This window comes from Urocitellus parryii, unplaced genomic scaffold (genome assembly GCF_045843805.1).
Source record: "Urocitellus parryii isolate mUroPar1 unplaced genomic scaffold, mUroPar1.hap1 Scaffold_40, whole genome shotgun sequence".
In the NCBI taxonomy this organism is placed as follows: Eukaryota; Metazoa; Chordata; class Mammalia; order Rodentia; family Sciuridae; genus Urocitellus; species Urocitellus parryii.
Genome location: NW_027553586.1, coordinates 3,559,301 through 3,580,168, shown reverse-complemented (window position 1 = coordinate 3,580,168; position 20,868 = coordinate 3,559,301). Strand labels below are relative to the sequence as shown.

Here is a 20,868-nt window from a genome sequence, read left to right as displayed (position 1 = left end):
GTAGAAAACATGATTTGAAAATATTATTTTAGAAATTTGAAAGGACTAACTTAAGTGTACATTATAGATATTAAAATTTTAATGAGTATCTTATTAATATTAAAGTGAATGTATAAAGGGAGAATTCATTTAAAATAAATATAGATTTGTATTATGCAAAAATTTAATGGTTCACACACATTCTCTAATTCAGTTATTATTTTAAAAGCATACTAAATTACATATAATATTTGATAAATTCCTATATGAATTACAAACTTCTGAAATGAGATGTTTTTCCAACAATAAATTTTGATGAAAAGGTATTGAGATTTTGCTTCTGCCACATGATTAATGTGTTCTTCAAATCCTACAACTTTTGTTGTTTCTCTTGAAGCAGAAAAGGAAGCAAATAATAATTTTCAGATAACATAAGAATTTATTTAGTTGCAAACTAAGTATTTCTGTCCAAATTTAATTTCACTAGGAAATCTGATTTTATTGCTCATTGGGAATGATAATATACATCTTCTACAGAAGAGGAAAAGACTTAAGCCTGCCCTAGGATACTGAGATCAATTCTGATGCCCAAACATCTCCACTCCCACTAACGAAGAAACACGCAGACTGATGCACCCAGCAGAAATTCCTTGTAGACTCTTTCTGTTCAACATTTATTGCTTCCCTTTTTCCCAGCAGAAACACACACACACACACACACACACACACACACACACACGCACACACCCTAATCCAACAAGGCATAACCACATGATTTGCGAGCCATCAAGGAGACAGTTGGTAGTGGGCTAGGGTTTGCTAAGGAACGTGTAAAAACAATGTTAGCCTTCTAGAATAGAAGGTATTGGATGAAATGTCTTAGTAGTCAATTCAGGCTGCTCCAAAATTGAGTGACAGAGGCTGAGGAGAACAAGATCAAAGTATTAGTAGATTCAGTGTCTAATGAGGGCTTTGCTTCCTGGTTCAAGGATGGCTCTTTTAGGTGCATCTGCACATGGTGGCAGAGGTTAATGAACCTTTGGGAGCCTCTTGTATGAGGGCATTAATTCCAACCATGATGGCTAAGCCTTCCTAACCTAATCACTCCCAAAGACCCAACCTGGTACCACCATCACTTTGCGGGGTTGTTATGGCTTGAGTATGAAGGGTTCCCTGGAAACCCATGTGTTGGAAACATGATATCCAAAGTAGCAATGTTCAGAGGTGAAATGATCAGATTGTGGAGGCTGTGACCTCATCAGTGGATTAATCCAATTGATGGATTAACAATTTGAATGGACAAATTTGGTAACTGTAGGCAGGTGGAGCATGCTGGAGTAAGGAGCTCACTGGGGCATGCCCTTGGGAATATTTTGTCCCTGGCTCTTCACTCTTTCCTCTGCCACAGCTGCGGTGTTTTTCTCCATTGTCCCCTTCTGCCATTATGTTCTGCCTCACTCAGGCACTGAGCAATGGAGGAGGCCAACCATGGACCGAGCCTCAAACTGTGAGCCTGAAAGAGACTTTTCTTATTCTAGATTGTTCTTGTCTGGTATTTGGAAAGTGATGAAAACTGACTCATATAGAAGGTGAGGATTTTGCCATATGAATTTAGAGAGGATGTAATCATGTAGTTCATTGCACCAAATCATCCCACCAAATGTTATGGAGAGGATGGTTTTCTGAAATCAACGGGAGTAGGTTTCCTAACTTATAACCCATTAATCAGTATTCCCAATAAAATGGGATATAGAAACAAACAGAAGTTCACTTTAAAAAATGACATTTACAAGCAGCTATTATGTATGCCATTTCACAATAATTTTTAAGAACATAAAATCTGTTTATTAGTAATGACAGTAAATTTTATAGCTATGTCTTCAAAAGAAATGAAATGCATAATTGCATTTGTAGTTAAAAATCTGGAATGTAGGGTTTAATGCTACACAGTTTCAAAGACAAAGATCAATGTTATATTTTTAATAGTATTGTCTTAATAATAACATTGTTAATATAATAATAAATATATAATAATAATATAATTTTTAATAACATTGTTTTAACTAAACACAAATAAAAATAATCATTCCACTTGTGTTTCAACATTTAACAAAGACGTGATCAGTATGAATAAGTGATGAGCAGGAATCCTGAGTCCTCTCACTGAGGCCGGTGCATATCACTTTGTTGGGACATATACCAATATGTCTACCTATCGACTAGATTTCTAGTGTTCTGAGATTTTTAAAAAGCTAAAAACGTCGGTTCCAAAGTGTGGTCTTAGGACTAGCATCAACACCAGTTGAAAACTTGTTGGAAATGAAAATTCTCACCACCTCCACCTACTCAGAATCACTGAGTAATTTAGTTTAAAAAGCGGTCATAGACACCCTCAAAATTGGCTCTGAATGGTTTCTGCCCGCTAATCATGCCTCCATGTAGTTTCCTTCCCACGAGGGAACTGACTTATTTAATGAATAGCATATAACAAATCCGATGGTTTATGGCATCATAAAAACACTGTTACTTCCTCTTTGCTCTTTCTCTCAGATTCCCTGCTCTTGGGAAGCCAGCACCATGTTATAAGGGTGCCCAAGCAGCCTGGTGGCATAAGGAACTGAGGCCTCCAGTCAACAGCCCTACCAACAAACCATTTTGGAAGCACAGATCATCCAGCCTGGTCCAGAGGGATCAATTGTAACCTCATGAGACTTTGCAAGCCAGAATCATCCAGTCACTCAGCTCCTGGATTCCTGACCCACAGAAACTCTGTAAGGTGACACATGCTTATTGTTTTAGTAGCTAAGTTTTGCTTTGCAGTGAAAAGCATACACATCATGGGCAACTGTGATGAGTGATAACCTTTGAGAATCACGGAACTATAACATGCATTCATGGATGGTTAAATCCACAGGTGTGGAACCCACAGATAAGGAGGGCCAACTCTACTTACTTCATTTTGTTTTTCAACTATTTGCCACACTGAGAATAAAAACACAGTGATGGCCAGAGTAGATACTGCCCAGCCCTTTTTGCATCCTGCTCCTTTCAATGCATTTGTCACAGTTTGTAATTACCTTTCATTTATGCACACATACCTGTGCATCATAGTCCCCACCTCCTCCAATTCACTGCATGTTCCAAGTGGGCAGGACCTTTGCTTGGTACACAGGAGGTGCTCAAATAGTATTGGCTTGGTGGATGACTCCTTTCTAGATGAATTGAGTCTCTTGAACAGTACCAATCACACTACATTTAAGGGGCGTCTCTCTGTGAACCTAACTTCCCTATTGAATTCATTTCCATAAAAAGAAATGTCTTTCATGTTCAAAACAGCCAACTTTTAGAGTTCCTTTATTTCACATACATAGATCCCTAAAAGCATATAAGAAAATGAAGGCGATAGGTTTGGAAATATAAGTCACCAAATCAGAGACAATTTTTCACACCTGAATGAACATGTCAGTGAAGAAAGTAATTCTCACAGCTTTATCTGGAGCAAAGACCTATGTGGGTGGGTCCAGCATGAGGCGAGGGATGCTGCCTAGCTGTTCTGTGGACAAGGGCCCACCCTGGCCTGGCGACCTGTGTACCAAGGGCACAGTGTTGGACTGTGCAAACATTCTGATCCCTCCTAATAGCTCTACCATGGGTTCTTTTGTTTAGGAGAGGATGTTAGAGGTGAGAGTGCTGGGATATGATGACTACTGAGACAACAGGTCAATACTTTTCAACATGACCTTCAAATGTGAAGAGGCATGTGGAAAATACTTTTTGATTAAAAACAAAACTCATTGATCTTTTTAAAAGTTGTTATGGCAGACAGATTGAGATGTGGGTGACATCATTCAACTGCTATTGAAAATGTCAGATAAGTGATAAAACAGACTGTGGCTCTCAGCCTGTTTCTGATCAAGACCAAAGAGGAGAACAAAGACTACAACAGCATCAGGGAACTTACTCAGAGGGTGCTGTTGAAGCTCACCCAGGCTGCCTCTGCTGCCCATCCTTAGTGAGAGCTCTCACACAACCATGGTGAGACTCAAGAGGAGGAGGGGAATTTAACAAAGTCAGACTATGGCTTCTATTGTATCTTCAATCCCGCCCATACAGCACAGCCTGCTGTTTTTCTTTGATTGGTAAAACGTAACAGTGCTGCCCTGCACAACTTTCTGTGACAAGGGCAGAGTTCTCTATGCGCACTGTCTGATATGCAAGCCACCAAGAACACGTGGTTGAGAATTTGAAATGGAGCTGCTGGGGCTCAGAAACAATTTATCCTGTTGTCTAATTTGAATTAATTGAGATTTAAATAGTCACATGTGGCTAATAGCGGCTGTATTGGATGAGGCAGTGCTAGAAAATAATAGTGATTGTAAATTGTCAAGATACCTTATCCATCTAAAGATTTTATTATTGTTATTATTCCTGTTCCTTGCCTGAGGATATCAAAGAACAAAGAATGAAGCAACTTGACCAAAGTCAGAAAGCTAGCAAGTGGCAAAGAAGGATTGAAACTCACACTTAGGTATCCCTGACCTACAGTCTTGCAAAGACATTGAATTGCAATTTCCTTTTCATGCAAAGGAAGCCTTAAAGGTGATCATGAGCCTCTGCAAGCTCCAGACTCTAGGTAAATAGCAATCAAAGGAAGTTGGTCCTATGTGGCATGATTTCCTTCAACAAAATGTGTGGGCAAGTACTTTTCTTGCCAACAACAACATAACTTTTGAATTTTTAAAACTACATGTCAATAATAATTATATCTGACAGTCCCCCCCTTTGTCCTAATCAAACATTATTCACACAAATTCAAGGTGACAACATGAAAAGAAGTCTTTATAAAACTTGTGCCACATTCTATTATGCTGTCCAAGCATTACTCTCTCCTGTTTACCCTTTGCTGACAAACCAGATAATACTTTCTCTCCTAAATCAAAAGGATCCTATGAAACTACACAAAAGATAAAGAATTTGGAATTTCATGGGTGATTTGGAAACAAAGAGTTTCAAACATGGCTTTAAAGAAGGGGGAGAAATAAGACTTAAGGAAAATAATATGCAATCCTATTGTAAATTTTTCTTCTGGAGTCCTACGTAAAACATTTCACATTATTACAATAGTATAAACCCACTCCAAAACGTGCAGGCCTGAAAGCCTTGCTTCCAGATATATGTGTATCCTGCATTCATAACCAAACAAGCATTATCTCCCTAACTCTCTCTTCTATTCATAGGGACCTTTGTGTAGCCCAAGGGTGGATCAGCGAGGTAAATTCATTGAAATTGGGATAGCAACAAAACCAATATCCTTTGGTTTTCCTGTAGTCTTCCTATCACTTTGGGGACCTAAGATATGCCTCAATATTGACAACTTGGATAAAATCAAGTAAATAATTGGTGATAAGCTGAAACATAAAGAAATGGAGCAAAACCACAAATTTTGAGGTCTAACACCTGGCTGAAAATATATAGGCTAAGTGTGATTATCTTGATATATATAAATCCATTCTTGGATTAGAGCTAGTGGACTCTCCAGTTAAGAGAACTCTAAGTGATACTAAAACTAGTCTCATCAAAGCTCTTACCTACCAGTAACCTTAAAATACACCGTACTGTCTTAGGGTCACAAATTCAGCTCCTCGGTCTGGCATCCCATAAGCAACTGAATGGGGGTGAGTAGTGAATTAAAGAGACCTATAAATCCCTGGACATGTTTCAATTGCCTCTCATCGAGGGGTAGGGTCTATGTTGCTTCCCCATGAACTTGGTAAACTCTGAGATGGCTCTGATCAACTGAATAGCACCCATGACATGGTGCAAGTCTCCAGGCATTGCCTTTAAGAACGTGACAACCTCTGTTTCCTGTCTTTTAGAACACTCTCCCTAGGATCTTGGGCTGCCATTTTAAGAATTCTAATTACCTTGGGACCACCATGAAAGAGAATGCAGGCTCATGCTCAACAGTCCCAGCTGGGGTCTGGTTTTAGCTCTCCTTGCCAAGGGGCTAGACCTGCAAGTGCAACTATTCCACGAAGCATTGAGTACCAGGTGACTCCATCAACACTGTATGGAACAGAAAAATCATTCAGGCTGGCCCATGCCGATCCACAAAATCATGGGAGAAAATAAAGCATTTCTTGCATTATACCTTGAAATGTTGGAGGTGTTTGTTTATATGGTAATAGATAACTGGAAAAGAGTATTTCTCATTTCCTTGGCCTAATCTCTAAATACACCTGTTAATTGCTCTACTATATAACCTGACTATGTTTATTAAATACGAGGTCCTGCCCAATTATTACAATTTTTAATATACACATACCAATGAAACCAGAAGATGGAGGGTTTGGCTGAATCTTCTCCTTGGTATTCTCCTGGATAATGTCCCAAAGCTGCCATATAAATTTAGGATGAAGTATGTAAAATGGTTGCATTGGATTTCTCTGACGGTGTTGAATATATGGCGTGAATAGGTTGTAATCTGGCTTCTTGTACCACTAAGGAAAAAAACACACACACGCACGCAATCAAGTACAGGGAACTACAGTGTAAAAAGGAAACAGAACAGCATGCAAGCAAGTGGATGTGGATGCTGAGGGTCCAGGTTGGAGATAGAGGGAACATGGAGGACCGTGACTTATCATGGTTATAGACACTTCCTAAGGGACAAGTGTCAAGCAAGACCAGGGTTCTAGCTCTGGCAGAGATGATGCTTTGCTTTTTAACAAAATGAGAGAAAAAGATAAATCAGAGGTTATTAGGCTGTTGCAAAGGGTCAGATGATAAACACCTGAAACTCTGTGAGTGGTCTCTGTGGCTATTATGAAGTGCTACCGTGGTAGCACTGATTAAGACAGGTGGTTGCCAGATTTTGCCAGCCATAGTTTGCTGATCTCTGTCATGAAGAGTGTGTTTCAAAAAATAAATTTTCCCAATTTTATCTAGAGTGACAAAGTGGACCATGGCCACCAGGGCCCAGGAACAGGGCTACGAAGACTGATTGGGAGGGAGTGACATGGGAACTCTTGGGGTGATGGAACTGTTTCCTTTCTTGATTATGATGGTGGTTACATGAGTGTACACATTTGTTAATATTCATGAGAATGTGCATTTGCACTTATTGTAGGTATACTGTATGAAAAAAAAAAACAGTAAGTTTGGATTAAAAAGGATCTTCAGAAGTGTGTCAGGTGCCACCATAAAATGCAGCTTGGAGAAGATGTGTGGGAAAAGGCTTAGCTCCAAGGGCCCTGAGAGCACCGTGCTCACTTTCAAGTAGATGCCATGGGTATACCATGGGGGTATAGGAAGATCCCAAGTCATTGTCCAAAGCTGAAACATTTCTGTGGTTTTAAAAACTTTAAGAATAGTTGGATCAGATGCTCTTTAATTAACTAAACTCTCAAGCCAGGTGGTACCAGCGAAGAAGCAGGAGGAATTTGGGACCAGAAAAGGAAACTTTCCTTTCCCCAGCTTCCTCCCAGATCATCATGCGGCAGCTCAGGCCCCACAGCTACGGGCTGTGTTGCTTGGATTTTGGCATCCTCTCTGCCCACATCTGTCCGGTGGGACAGCGCTGTGCCATGGGCTTGGATATTTCCCACAGAGGAAAAAACAAGGGCAACAGACAGAAGTGCTGTCTTTTCACAAATAGCAGGAGAGCTGGGAACCTCAAGCTGACAAAAGATCTGAAAAGTTCCAAGCCCCATTGAATGTTTGATTTTCAGTGGAGGACATATAGGAGAATCCACCAGAGGGCTTTTGGAGAAAAAAAATCAAGGCTGTGTGCTCTATTTCTGGAAATAGGGGTCTGATGATGGACAGACTTTGAAAAGTTTTTCTGCAGGTGATTCTGATTTGCACCTATTATTAAGACGTGGTGGCGATCAATGTCCAGCCTCAGTCTCAAGATGGATGGTGACCCACAGTCCTTCAGGAGGGAGCCATTCTGTCTTGGATAGCTTCCTTAGAATGTTACCTGTTAGAGCCCTCAATACCTGGCCTCCACATTCATCTTAATGAATTAAGTCCCGAGTTTTCAATTTTGTGCATATTTCAATGAAATTATAGAACCTATTTTAAATAGGTTGGAAATCAGAAGATGATACTTACATTAATTAATATTAACTAACATTATTATACTATAATATAGTTATATTCTTCCCATTAGTGTTTTTATTATTCAATCACATTATTTATTATATAATTATATATTATATGCTACCGTTAAGTTTTTACAGGTGTTGCACATCTAAATGATAACACAATGGGTTAAGGAAGTTGCAGGCTCTCTGGTCATGGCAAAAACGAGTTAAAGACATTTGCATAGTTGATAACATACCTTGCTAGGCTAAACATTGTCCACCTTTTCCAACCCTCACTAAAAACGAAGCCCACTGGCTTCTTATTCAAAGCTCCATTAAAAGTTGCTAGCTGTTTGCTTAGGTAGATGATGATTTGCCAGAAGGTCCCAAATGCAGCCTGCTTATGTTTTGATGACTGGTAATAAACTTGTTTCAGCTCTATTGCATAAAATTTAACAGGTTCAGAAGCAGAAGGCAAAGAGGAACACTCAAGGAAAACCTGGAACAGGCTCCCTTTGAATTACAATGAGCTGTGGATGCACAAAATTTAGATTTTCTTGCCAACCACTTTTAATTTATTTCCAAAGGCCTTGCAACCACTCTGATGGGGGATGTCTTCCGGTCACATTAGAACCAGTGTAAGTTTAATCAGCCCAACCTTTAGTATCGCTAGGAATTTCTGAGCCTTTAGATATGTACATCTTTCTTCCATTCTTCTAAAAGCAATTTAGCATGAGATGGATAATGTTCAAGTGTACTACCATACCTGGGCATCAACATGTGTGCACACCTATGTGCTCAGTTAGGATCCATGATCAATTTCATTCTGTTGACTGCAATTCTTGACCTGCTCCCATGATTTATCAGTCCGAGGCCCTGTCTGACCACAGGGGTCAGGGCATCAGGGAAACACTTACCAGGTTAAGATTTGCGGAATAAGGAGCTGGGTCCCAGGCCACCAAAATGACATCTTTATACAAAGAACTGTCAATGAAGTTATGACTGGGGTTGGTCAGAATCTGCAAGCACACAGGAAAAAAAAAGTTCAAATGCAGCCAGTATTTACTACTTCAAAAGCATATTTTTTTAAAAAAAAAGAGCTCAAAATTTAAAAGAGGGATCCAGAGCAAGGAGAAAATGGCTTTCTATTTGCCTTTGGGAGAGGGAGAGAGGCTTCCATTGCACACTCAGGCACTTAAAGAATGTTTAGGGAAATGAGAGTTTTGTTTTTTTTTAAATATCAGTTTACATTTTTCAACTCTGCACCATAGCTAGTGGCCTGAGCTCTAGCCCCTGGAACACAGAACCCTCTCTCTAATAGCCTCCACATGTAATTCAGACACGGTGTGGGTGTGAATGAGCTGAGTTACGAAGCAGCCTCCTGAGTGCCAGCCACAGTCCTCCCTCTGTGGCCCTATCTGGTTCCGGTTGAGTTCATCAATTTCAGCTGCCAATCATCTTTTTATAAAAACTATCATTTTGGGGGAAAATTCTGTTTTTTTCCCCCCTCAATTTTAAGAGGCAATTTTTTTACCATTATTAAAATGCACTTTTTTATATTTTAATGTGTCTGAGGTTAGGATTATCTTACAGGCAGCATGTATTTTAATTCGGTCGGATTTATCTCTTCTTCTCTGAGGACTTGTTATTAAACGAGTTGTGGATCTTACAGCCAATGATATCTCTGAATTAAGGAAATATGGTAATTGTTTCTTACCTCGCTGCAGGCTGCCTGGTGCAGTGAACTGTACAAAGAGCTAATCGTTTGTTCTGCAAGCAATTTTCCATAAATCACTTATCACCTCATATTTTTTCTGCATATTTTTTGAAACTCCAGAAATTCTTGTAGTTTGTTCTGAGAGTAATTTTGCCATAAATTTGGAAGACATTCTTATTAAGAACATGAAGAAAAGAGGTATTTTCATTTTCCATTAAACAACTCATTTTCAGCTTTTAAGTTTTCAAATAACAAACTCAAGTTTCAAAGATAAAATAGAGACCCTCAGATTTTGTGCCTTTGTTTTTCTCCCTGGCCTTCATTGCCACGATTTCTTTTAAGCTGAGTTGCCTTTTCTCAGCTCACAAAATGGAACATGGTAAGTCTATGATTATAAAAAATTCTATTTCTATATCTATTCTGATTTGTCCTTTGATCTTACTTATTTCTTCCTAGTCATAATTCACATCTAAATTCTTGTTTCTCTGCATTTTTCATCATTAATTTTTATAATTACAAGACCCACAAAAATAAGCAAGTATCATGGTTATGGACAACCAGATCATTTCTGTTCACTCATCCAGTTAAATTATTTACCTACAGAAGGTACCCCTGTGAAAAACTCCATCCATCTTACCTGGGAGTTAATGATGCGCACAGTGGTTTTACTTCCAACATCTCTCTCATAACCACGTGTAGGAGCAGAATTAAATCTCAAAACTGCATCATGAGAATCTAAGGGTACATAAATAACAAACTTACTTTTTCTTTCTATAGAATACATTATCTTAAAAAAATACACTATCTAGGGAAAATATTTAAATAAATCTTTCAATACCTGAAACTAATCAGACACCACTAGTAAAATTAACATATCCATACACATATTTTTCAGATAATTTACGGCTGATTTATGATGTCATCTTGGCTAGGGAGATCAACATGGAAATATACATGCCATCACACACTGCATCATGGCATGTGAGTCAATAATGGATCATGTATAAAACAGAGGTCCCATGCAGATTAGGTTGCCTGGTGACATTTGTGACTATCTTAGTTTATGTAAGTATATTCTATGATGTTCACACAACGTTGAAATTGCCTAATGAAGCATTTTTTTTTCTGAGTGTATCCCCGTTAAGCGACATGTGACACGTTAAGTGACATATTTGTGTGTGTGTGTGTGTGTGTGTGTGTGTGTACTCAATTACAGGTGATCCTGTTATATTTAATTCTTGTTTTCTTTTCACATTCTTTACAAGTGATGCACTTTATGCAGCCATTCCCCCAAAGGTTCCAAGCCATTTGGAAGGTGGATCTACAGGAGCAGGTAAAGATGTTAGGAAGGCACAGGCTGCTCAGGGTCTGCTGGTCCTGGGCTTCTTACTACCTGTGGACCCCTGAAGTTGGTTATGGTGATAAAGAACTGCATCTAACGCTACTGCCTTCAGAAAGATCAAGTGCACCTCTCCCAGGGTGAAAGCCGCAGCATCCAATTCCACCTTGCTACCTTTTGGTAAAGGTTTCTGCTTAAAAGAAAACCAACCCTGATTTCCATGCAGCCTTCATACTGGAAGGCTGCTGAAGTCAAGAAGACCCATGTGAGAGCAACCTGAGTGTTCTGTGTTCTCAAAGCCATGGCTTGACTGACTGTGCAGCCCTGGAAAGACCAATGTCACCACCGGCCAGCCTCCTTATTCTCTGAAATGGGACACTGTGGACCACCATGCTTGCCCTTAAACATCAGTCTCCATCTCCCTTCATTCAACCTTGTAGCCAGACTCTCTATTAAGTTCTCTGAATCTTGGGCAAAGAGTTGCTGGATGAAAATAAGGCTCCCAAATCATGGAGGCTGAGAGGGAGGCACAGAGGAAGAGGGAAGGATGTGGGGCTCATCTAACTAAGGGTGGAAATGGGGAATACCCCTCACTTAAGGCAGGCTATGGACACATGCATCTCTAAAAATCCCCCCAAACCAGAGCATGTGAGCAATAATGGAATTTCTGAGGGCTGCTGTAGCTTCAACCCTCCCATGCAATTTCCAAGTTTAGCTTGCAGCAGTGACATTGCCTGTTTGTGAGGGTGAGAGGGGGGACATGTATTTCTGTATGTTCAAGTGCCTTGTGGACATGAGGGCATGGCATTTACTGTGATGACACCCCACCCAGAAACGGAGGCAGCAGGCCTCCTGTGGTTGGATTATGCTCTGCTCTTCTTGGACATGTTCCTCTTCCTTGAAGAGCAGAAACTACCAGAGATGCTCCCATTAAAACAAGGCTACAATAGGTGCCTTTATTAGCAAGTCCTGAATGCAAAAGAATTGGGATTCCAGTTTTGAGTACCAAGATTATCACAGGGAATGCATAAAGCACACCTGGTTATGCCATTTTAAAAATAATCCAGTATTTTTTTAGGGGAGAATTTGCAAGAGTCAACGTGTACGACCTGCAGGACAATTCTGTTAGTAAGCTGTAAAGTGGCCATATGGCCCACAATGCCTGAAATGTTTACTATCTGACTCCTTAGGGAAAAAATAAAGCTTATTCATCTCTGGAACTGAGGGAATCTAGGTTTTGTATAAATGAGGTCAAAAAATCAGAGCACTTCCAATTAAAATTTAATTTTTTCCTTACAATTTTAAGCACTTGTTGATATTTTTCTGTTCTGAATTGCTTTCTTATTTTTACTAAATGATGTATTGGCATAGAAAACCAAATGATACTTTAGCTAGAAAAAATGAATGGACTCACAGCAGTAGAATTCACATTTTAGTATAAGTACCTCTTTAAGAAAATTATTTGTAACCTATTTTCTGCATAAGAAAGTAGAGCAGAAAATTTTAAGTGTCTATTAGTTTATATTAAAATAATATTTTTTAAACAAAATAACTCTATTTTTATAACAAAAGTAGTGAGAAGACTGACAATATTTTGAATGTTTTAAAACCTTCATTGTCTGGCTTTTAGAAAAGACAATCTTTTTCAATATGTTGTTTTAGCCACAGTATATGAAGACTTAGATACATTGTTGAAGAAGGGAAGGCTATTTTAATAATCCTTCCAGAGAACTGCAGATATTCTTCTTTAAAACTTCATCAGAACTTCTCAAGAGCTGATTTGTTAATGGTTGGTTACAGTGTGGAAACTGAAACACATCAATGAGTTGGTTTTTTCCTAATAAATTCATGACTCCAGAATTAGTTATGTCTGCAGCCTCCAACCTGGCAGTCTTCACAGGAAGCCTCTCAGAACACGTGTGTTTTTAAGATAGGCTTCCAAAAATCTACTTTAAAAGAATTCAAATAGGTGCAAATCCAAGAGTCCAATAAATTCTGACACACTATAATCCATCAGTCTATTTATTCTTGAGGGGTCCTTTATACACACATGACTTTGTTATATCATGTAACGATCATCTGAAAACTCTCTGCTAAAAAAGTCAGGCAGATCTTCCAAATATTGATGCATTTTATTATAAAGTATCAAAAAATCACATTGATTAACCACTATGGATCTCATTCATTTTCAAGTATTGTCGAAACGTGAGTTGAAAGCTTAAATCCTATCATCTGCAACAAATATTGTCCACTGTTTTTCCTAAAGGTGACAGTCTCCCTTAATTCCTTTTTGAGAAAACATCTGTCAAATATCCAAGTATGAATAATTAAAGTATGCCTGTCAGTAATTTTTTTAACTACACACTGTATTTCATGTGGCTAGTTCAGCTCAACACGATACCACAGTGCCTTTGCATGTCACTGATATGCAGAAGTGTTTTCTTTTGCTTCCCACTTGGTTATGCAGGATCTGAAAAGTGAAGGCACTCAAAAGTTGAGATTTCACAAAATCAACTATTTTGATTTCTTCATTGAGGCCAACCATAAATAAAACTTGCACTTGACAATGATACCTAGTGGTAAAAAAAAAAAAAAAAAAAAGGTCTGATAATGACTATTGTTGGGTGCTCCTACCTCAATTTGTACTAAAAGGCCAGTAGTTTTATCCATCATTACCTTTGCTTATTCCATGCAAATATCAAAGTTATATAATATTTTTAACTTCTGGACCACTGAAAGGACCCCCAGGACCCCACGTGGGTCTATCAATCTATAACTGAGGGAATCTATGCTCTGTATAAAGGATGCCAAAATACCTGAACATTTCCAATTAAAATCGGATTCCAAGGTGGAATTGTTAGAAGTGATGATCTATGGCACTTCCCTGAGAAGGTAGAAAATAAGAGGGGACGCTAGATGGTGAGGAGCCCGGTGGGGACAGGCCAGGGAGGGAGTGTGACTCACTGAGACCACAGCTCTCCCAGGAATCCAGGCTGCCCGCCTCCCTACACAGCCTCCATCTCCAGGTCAGATGAGCAACCCCGGGGTCCCAAGGGGTGGGAGCTTTTCAAATGAATCGAGTAGTAATTCCACATGAGTCACGACAGCCTTGAACCCTCCCAGCATGTCACTGTCCATCGACGGTCCTGTGTGGAGCTGTGTTCCGAGCCTTCCAACAGCTTCACAAGGCAGAGGCGGAGCTGACGGAGCTGGGGCTGCAGCTGGTGGAAGCTGTCAGTGAGCAGGACTAGATGGGCACCATGGAGGAAGAGCCAGGAGGGCCTCCTCATATAGGCCTGGCTGTACGCTGCCTCCGTGATGTCGGTGAAGCACCTAAGAACCTAAGCTGTCCATTCAGATTTTTAAAAGGAGAAATGGAGCAGACAGCAGGCATGAGGGCAATAGAGTAAAGCCTCATTTCTAGAGAAGGCATTTCCAGGCACCAGCAGGGCTGTGCTGATGTTAAGAACAGGGCCTGGCTAAGTACATACGCTGAAAGGATCACTCCTGGTTGCCAGGCCAGGAGACCACCAGCACCAAGTCACTGCCTTTCCCTGGCCCATGCTCTGCATTCTCCCCTCTTCCTCCTGACCCACCGACCAGAAAGCAAAAACTGGAAATAGTGAGAGAGAACAAGTCTTCAGTCCCTGGGTAATGCCTGCCAGGGACTGGGGCTAAGGCCTGCTTCATCTCCTGATTCTCACTGCCCTGGTCTCTCCGCTGGCAGGATCCCCCCATCTCTTACTTTCCTGGTGCCACCAAATCCAGGGTGTAGGTTGATTTTTCTTGTTAGGGTTGGGATAACCGTCTCCTAAAGGCCCACGTGCTAAAGGCGTTGTCCGCAGCTGTGATGGCTTGGATATGGGGTATCTTCCAAAAGAACATACATGAGACAATGCAAGAACATTCATTCAGAGGTGAAGTGACTAGATTATGAGAGTTGTGACTTAATAGTGGATTAATCCACCGATGTGGATTGCCTGGCAGGAGAGATGGCTGGAGGAGGTAGTCACTGGGGTGTGCCTTGGGGCCATATATTGTCCCTGGTGAGCAGAGCTCTCTCTCTACTTTCTGGCTGTCATGTCCAGAGCCGCTTTCCTCTGCCACCTCCTTCTGCCATGATGTCCTGCCTCACCTTGGGCCCAGAGATACGAGGTTGGCCACCCAAGGACTGAACCCCTGAAACCATGGGCCCAGATAAACTTTTCCTCTTCTAATTGCTCTTGTCAGGTCTTTTGGTCTCAGCAACGCAAACGTTGACCAAAACACCAGGCTCTGGGGAAGTGCAGGAAAGTCTGGGCTTAGTAAAAGGGAGTTAGGTCACTGGGGGTGTGCCCTTGAAGAGGAGACTGAGTGGCTGGCCTCTCCCATCTCCCTCTGCTCTCTGGCTGCCCTGAGGTGAGCACCCTCCAGCACTCCCCACCCCCATGACATGCTGCTTCTAAAAGACCCCAAAGCAACAGGGCCAACTGACCAGGGATTGAAACCCTTGAAACCATCAGCCCAAATAAAACTTTTCTGCTTGTAAGTGTTCGTCTCAGGTATTTGTCACAGGGACAGAAATCTGACATGCTCTAATAAAGTGAGAATCTACCCTCTGCTTCCCTGTTGGGATGACCTCACGGCCTCTGCCCCTGGTGTGCAGGGTGAGAGCTGAAGCTCCTGTAATACACATGGAGGTCTGACTCCAGGCTCTGCCCACGTGATCTAGGTACCCCCATTTCCTTATCAGTCAGGTGGGATTAACTGCATCTACCTCTTACTTCCAGTTGTAAGGGTTTTAATGGTCAACAGAGAAAAAGCATTAGAATGGGTCCTTGTTCCTAGTGAACAATCTCGAGTGGCACCTATTACTGAATCTTCAGCCCAGATTTGCCTCTGGGGCATTTCTTCTTACCACAGTCTCTCTGCCCACCCAGCCCTCAGGCCTCAGGGTGGGTTAGGACTCCACTATCATTTCTAGCCTCCTGATCTACTTATCTCCCTGTCCTTCTATTCCCAGGATGTTGGAATTGTCTATGTACAATCTAGACTTCTCCGATAGAGAATTTGAGGGCTGAGTCTGTGCCTTTCATCTGTGTCTAGCAGAGGACCTGGCAGAGATTTGGTGGTCAATCGATAACTACAGCTTGCTGAATGATTCTGTGAAATGTCTTCTTGAAGTTAACAGGACATACTACATTCCAAACTCTACCCTCCACATGCCCCCATCTCTTCCCTCCCATTTCCCACCCACCTGCCATTAGCATTCAACATTCAAATATGCAGACCTTGGTCTGCCACACCAAGGCCATTTCTGTTCATCCAGAATAGACCTGTCCTCTGTGGTGTGTCCCACAACAGTCCTAGTGGTGACGTCACTAGCCTATTATCACTGCTGATATGTAGGAGTGACCAAAGACCATCTCAGGACCCTAGGAAAGAATGTTCCATGTTTCCAAAACAGGGATGTTTCTTTTCTCTAGGATGTTCAAAGTGGACCTGTTTACACCGGCTACATCTCCCTCTAAGCAAAAACAGTCACTAGGGTCTGAGCCTGTGGAGGACAGGAATGTACTGGACATGGAACAAACACCAGGGGGAGCCCAAGGGCAGCCAGTCAGCAGACCCCAGGTGTAACTGGAAGGATGGAAGGAGCTGTTGAGTACTGGGGTCCTCAGCCTGGAGGGGCCCTGGGGCTACTTAACACAGACTTCTCTGGCTACTCTCCAGCTCTGCTTTCAATTCTTCATCAGATCATGCAGAAGACTTTAGTGGGTCTTTTGAGTTCCACTTAGCCAATTCACAAGCAATTACTGAGGGGCCAACCTGAGTTTAGCGACAGCATGCCCCAATTATTCCCAGGTGGCAGAAGGAATGTGCTATGTGAATTTGGCTCATCATGAGAGCCATTTATGAGCATATGCATTTTTCAGTGAGACCTTTAGGTGAGCAGGTAGGAGAGAGGTCAGCACCTGGCAGATACAGCTCATACGCTGGCTGAGGTGCCAACTCATAAGGATGAAAGACTTTGTTTTTCCAAAATAGAGTGGCACTCTGATTTTTTGTCCTAAAATGTATAGGTACAAAATCTGAGTCAAAGGGACCTAGATAAAACAAGAAAGACAATTAAAAAAAAAATTTCCGGGCATGCTCTTCATTTGTGATTTTACAATTCTAATCATAAAGCTGCCTCTGAGAGCGCACAACATAAATTAAAATTTGAATGCTGGAAACTAACAAATATGTAACTCCGGCATCTCATGTTTTTCAGAAACACGGATTTCCCAATGTCTTTCATCTTCTCTTTCAAATTCTGAATAGAGTTTAAGAGGCCCTGGTCAGGAATATTTATGCAGAAATAAAGAGCAAGGGAATTTTCTCTGGCATGCGAGAGCAATCCAAATACTAAGTATTTACGATGCAGAGGTGTTTAAAACAAAGCAAAACCAGAAGCAAGTTACTGCCTGCTTCAAAGCATAATACTTAAATTCCTCCTCTGCATTATTAATATTGGTCCTCGGAAATGAGAAAGAACTGTGGTGTTATTCCACCCCAGGGGCCTCTAAACCAGTGCTCTTTCTTAATAAATTGCAGGCTGCTCTGCTCTGGCTTTGGCTACAAGCTTATGTGACACACAGACAGTGTTGTTATGAGCCTGCTGGAATAGACCAGGGACCCAAGACCACAAGCCCATATTTGTTGTTTTGGGTGTATTTTTTAACTTAAAAAACAAAAAAATTTTCCACTGAGCCTCACTCCCAAGGACTTCTGAGCTGAGGTCTGGGTTTCTAAGCCTTCCTACAGTGGCCTCACTTATCTAAGATAGCTCTGCAATACCAGTCACTCTTCAAGGACACAGAACGACTGAGGGACCTGCTTCAAATGAAGCCAGGAAACCACTATTATTTCTTTGTAATGAGGGAGTCAAGCCCTCTGAATGTCACTTCCAGACAAGTTATGATCCAAGACCAACTGCAGTGAGAATGCATAGATGTGCTTGTTTCACATCTGGACTTGAGGGTGAGCCACACTGGCCTCCTATACCTAGTGCAGAGCCACACATTCAGGAGGGGCAAAACATACGTCTGTTAAATGAATAAAATCACCTAAAGTGCCAAGCTGCTTGCTTACTGGTGCGGCAATAGAATTAGCCTGACCCAGAGACAGAAGTCTGGGGAGCAAAGGGATCCAGAATTGCTGAGGGAGAGGAGGGCACCAGTTACAGAAAAGAACAGATCTCTGACAAGAAGGGTTGGGAGAGACTGGGGAAGGTGGGGAAATGAATGCAACCCAGAGCAAATGGAGAATTCTGTGGCCATCCAGTCCCAGCCTACACAGTGTAGAGCCTAGACTCTGTGGGAGGAGAAGGTACTGCAGCCCTACCCTACTTTCTGCAACCAAGAGATATACAAGCACCAATATTTTATTTGAAGACTGATAGGGAGGGAGGATGCTTACTGATATGCGTCAACTTGGCTAGGCGACCACGCTGCTCGTTGGGTGAAACAGCAGTGTACATATCACTGTGAAGGTACTTTCCAGATGTGATTAACTTTTCAATCAGTATAGTTTGAGGAAAGCAGATCACTCTCCACACAGTAGATGGGCCTTATATAATCAGTTAAAGGCTTTAAGAACAAAAGTGGAGACCAAAGAAGTCCTGAGGAATGACTTCTGCCTCAAGAATACAACACAGAAACTCTGTCTCAGCGTCCCACCAGTTGGCATGCCCTGTAGACCTCAAATTGTCAAGCCCCTACAATCACTGAGCCAAGCCCTTAAAATAAATCTATCAGTGTCTCGCTACATCCTGCTGTTGTTCTTGAGCACCCCAATACAGGAGCTACCAAGTACCTGTGCTCCAGGGCTCCTGACATGGGTTCAAACACAGACTGGCAGGGAAGATAGAAGTCCAGGTATAGGCAGGCTATTGACCATTCTGGACAAGGCCCCTACTATGTGCACTGGTCATGACGCAAAGGCTGGGCTTGTGCCTACAGTGCTCATGTTTACTGTGCAAACAGAAGAGGTCAGTTTCCTGTGGGAACATGTACTCAACAGCTGTAGGTGTTCTTCAGAGCCCATGGACTCGGATTTGGTTCCTGAAGTAATCAAAATTGTCACCATGTCTCCTCTCAGCAGGGGACACACCTGACTGGGTGATCTCCTGCTTTTAAGAACCAAAGTGGAGACCTTTTGTTCCTCCCCCCTACTCCAGCCACCCAAAGGCCTGCCCTGGCCTTTGCAACACCCATGGAAGCCTACTACTGATGTAGACTGTGGTTTCTGTGGGAACCATTTTTGAGACACTGGCAGTGAGAAGGGACACAGGGCACCCGGAGGGTTGCCTTCCATCCCCACTGGAACTAGCTATAGGAGGAACATCCTTCCAGCTCCCCAAGAATCCCTAGGGTCCTGCTCTAGAAGAGCTCTGCTGGACCAGTCTCTTTTGGTCCCAACCAGGGAAAACCCTTTGTAGGCTCTTCAGCTAACCTTGGAAACATCCAGTGCACACCCCCAGCCTTTCCCACCAGTAATAGCCCGGAGGTGTGCACAGAAAGAACCAGGCCCCCGTTCCCCACCGGCTCGAGATGGGGGTGACGGGCCTCCCCACGGTGAGACCCACCTATTTCCTCCCCCAACGAGGAGTTGAGGATGGCGCCCGCAGACATGACCACGGCACAGTTGTGCAGGCCGCGGGGGTGCAGCTGGCCCAGGGGCACCGCGGGCACCAGCTGCCGCCAGCCCAAGGCCGAGAAGGGCGCCTCGGTGCCGTCCAGGGTCCGCACGCGCACAGCAGCTCAGCCCTGCTCCGCCGCGCGGCCCGCCGCCTGCGGAAGCGCACGCCGTGCTTGTTGGCGGTCAGGTAATCCCGCATGGCCTTCTGCAGGCGCGGGTTCAGCATTTTGGAGGAGACCGTCCCCTTCCAAAGGCGGTACAGGAAGGCCCTGGACATGGAGGCGTAAAGCCTGTCGCCAGCCTCGCGCTCCTCCCACGCGGGGCTTTTCCCCTGCCACCGGTGCCTCTTCTTCGGAGGTCTCCTCTGGACAGCTCCAGCTGACAGAGCTGCCTCCTGCTGCGACGACTCCCCGGGGGAGGGGAATCCCCAAGTCCCCTGAGTGTGGCTGTGCCACCCTGGCTGACCCGCAGCAAAAAAGTAGTCGTCATCCTCCGGGTAGAAAGCACTTTGGGACTTCCTCCCCACCTGCGATGGAAAGAACTCTTCATTTTCAAACCCATCTTGGGCCTCAGCCCATTTCTGCGGGTCCATTGGACCTGTGTGAAAGGAGCCAGCAGGGGGTCCACCTGGCAGCACCTAGTTCCCATCCAAACTCCTGGGAGAGGAGGGCTCATGCATGGCGCCCATGATGACCCGCTGCTTGCCCTGGATGGGCAGCAGCCCCCGGTTCTCGAGGAAGGGGAAGGTGCTGGGCACTGGCTCCGCAGGGTTGCTGTCAGTGAAGTAGATGAAAATCACCAAAAAGAGTAGCCCCCACGCAAATATTCCAAAGAGCATTCATTGTCGCCATTGCTTCAAGTGTGGTTTCATGGCAGATATCTGGGGTCAGCACCTCGGTGTTCAGAAGCACTGGGACGTGGGAAGAGCCTGAAACACAGCCAGGAGCCACAGTTAGTCAGTGTGGGGCTGGTGACAAACTAACCTGGGCATTGTTGTTGACAGGGAGGGGGACTCACAGGGCATCAGAAATCAGAATCATTTGGGAGCTTCACTAAATCCAGGGGTTCTGTCTATCCCTGACTTG

At 42.9% G+C, this 20,868-nt stretch overlaps 1 pseudogene; it reads right to left on the bottom strand.

The window, feature by feature from the left end:
* Positions 1-20,654, bottom strand: part of LOC144252289 (beta-galactoside alpha-2,6-sialyltransferase 2-like) — a 28,951-nt pseudogene extending 8,297 nt beyond the window's left edge.
* Between the last annotated feature and the right edge of the window lie 214 nt (positions 20,655-20,868).